The sequence below is a fragment of the Lepidothrix coronata genome, unplaced genomic scaffold (assembly GCF_001604755.1).
Source record: "Lepidothrix coronata isolate B3197 unplaced genomic scaffold, Lepidothrix_coronata-1.0 Scaffold77, whole genome shotgun sequence".
NCBI classification, from domain to species: Eukaryota; Metazoa; Chordata; class Aves; order Passeriformes; family Pipridae; genus Lepidothrix; species Lepidothrix coronata.
In genome coordinates this window covers 1,942,784-1,945,024 of record NW_016690257.1, presented here as the reverse complement: position 1 = coordinate 1,945,024, position 2,241 = coordinate 1,942,784, and positions in this window count along the sequence as shown.

Here is a 2,241-nt window from a genome sequence, read left to right as displayed (position 1 = left end):
CCTTGGACACTTCCAGGGATGGGGCAGCCACAGCTTCTCTGGGTAACCTGTGCCAGGGCCTCACCATCCTCACAGGGAAGAATTCCTTCCCAATATCCCATCTAACCCTGCCCTCTGGCAGTGGGAAGCCACTCCCCCTAGTCCTGTCGCTCCCTCCATTTCTTTTCCAAAGTCCCTCTCCAGCTCTCTTGGAGCCCTTTTAGGCACTGGAAGGGGCTCTAAGTTCTCCCTGGACCCTTCTCTAAGATACCCAGAGCAGGAGACAAAAACACAGTGAGTAAATCCAAATAAAAAGGGGGATAATATCAAAAGGCAGCTCACAGTTGTTGAAGTTGTCAACTTGAAAATGCTGTTTAGTTTGTCCTCCCCCATTGCAAAAGGAGGATGAGCCTCTGGTGCACACCTGACCGTCCTCCACACCTCTCAAGAGCATTTGAGGACCTTTCCTGCAGTTGGGATGGTGTGAAAATATCGCCTCAGGCCATTAAAAACCCCAGCCCCCTTGGAGCTGGGGAATCCTTGGCTCCTTCCACAATCACTCCTTCTTCCAGCTGCTTGTCAAGAGGAAGAATTTTAGGGCAATTTTTAAAGCAGTCCCACCTGGGCATGGCACAAGAGAGGGAGCGTGCTTTGCAGGCGGGGCTAAGCTCCCTACCAGCCCAAAAAGTCTTATTATAATGATTTATTATCCCAGTAAGCAGCAGGACTGGTTTTGGAGGGGTGATGCTGAGCTCCCTCATCCCTCAATGGCCAGTGTGAGGTCTTGCCCCAGACCAGCATTCCCAGTTTGTGCAAGGCTACAGCAAAACTCTCAAAATGCTCTTAAAAGTTCTCAAAAATGCTTCAAAATTAACTCTACACCTGTATCGTCCCTATCCCCACGCGCCTGGGAGGAATTCCCTTCATTCCTGGTGCTCCAGGGTTGGCTCAACCTGCTCCCAGCCCCTTGGAAAGTCTGGGTTAGGGGCGTGTGGGTGGAGCTGAGCGCTCTCAGCAGCAGCCAGCGACCAGCAAAAGAAGTAATATTCATGGTTTTTAATGTAATTTGGCCACGGATATTTTATCTCAGGAAGCCCGGGCTGGAAGCAGCCCTCGGGAAGGCACTAGATGGCACCAAAGCCGGAGGATACGGGCTCCGGGCTGCCATCGCAGCCTCCTCTGCATCCCCCGGGAAGGGGGAAAGCGCCTTCAGAAACAGACAAAAAGGCTTGTGCATGTGAAATGGCCATTTTTTTTGTTTGTTTGTTTGTTTTGTTGATGTTTGTTTGTTTGTTTTTGTTCTCCTGTCCCTGCTGGACTCCGTTGTCTTATTCAGGCCCTGTCCTTTCAGCCAGCATCCATCCCGAGGCAGGGAAAAGAGCCCCAGAAAGAGCAAAAAAATTCAAGCCATCCGGATGTAATACTGAAATTAAATTAACCAGCTGTGACTTTGAGGTAATTAACCACTGATGAGTCAGATGGAGTGTCCTTTCTCCAGATATCAAGCCCAGGTTCTGGGAAGGTGGACAGGGGTCACTGACCTTGCCTTATTTTTGGTTAGTGCAAACCAAGGAGTGGATTTCACAAATAAAATAGTACAATGTCCTCGATTAGTGGCAGAAAATGTGGGGTTTTGCAGCAAAGCACGTTGCCAGAAGAGGGCTGTCCTTTTGCACCAGTTCTGGCACCAGTCATAGTTCCATCCCTAAGCTGCTGCTGCAGGGAGCTGGCAGGATACTGGGATGGGGAGAACATCAGAGGACCACCAAGGAAAACACACCAAAACCCCTGCTCCCTAAAAACAAAGGCAGGGTGGAGGAGAAATGATGAATTTGGGGTCATTCTGCTTGAAACAGGGTGACATATCCCAAAGCCCAATCCCTGCCCTCTTCCTAGGAAGGCAAAGAGTTGATAATGACTATGTGTGCTTGAAACCCTAATTGAAAGTAATAATTTAATCAGCCCCAATATCCCACTTGGGACTCAGTGCAGTGAAACATCGACAGCTCCCATTTTGCAACAACTCTCAGTTGTCAGAAAAAAGCCACCTTTATTCTGTTGGCTGCCAGACCCATGCAAATGGAGAATGAAATTCCTCAAAGAAAAATAATTCAATTTTAGCAAAAATGATAAGACATAAATGGGGGCATTGTAGAATCATCGAATCACTTTAGTTGGAAGAGCCCTCCGAGGTTGCCACGTCCAACCATTCCCCAGCACTGCCAAGGCCACCACTGACCCATGTCCCCAAATGCCACATAT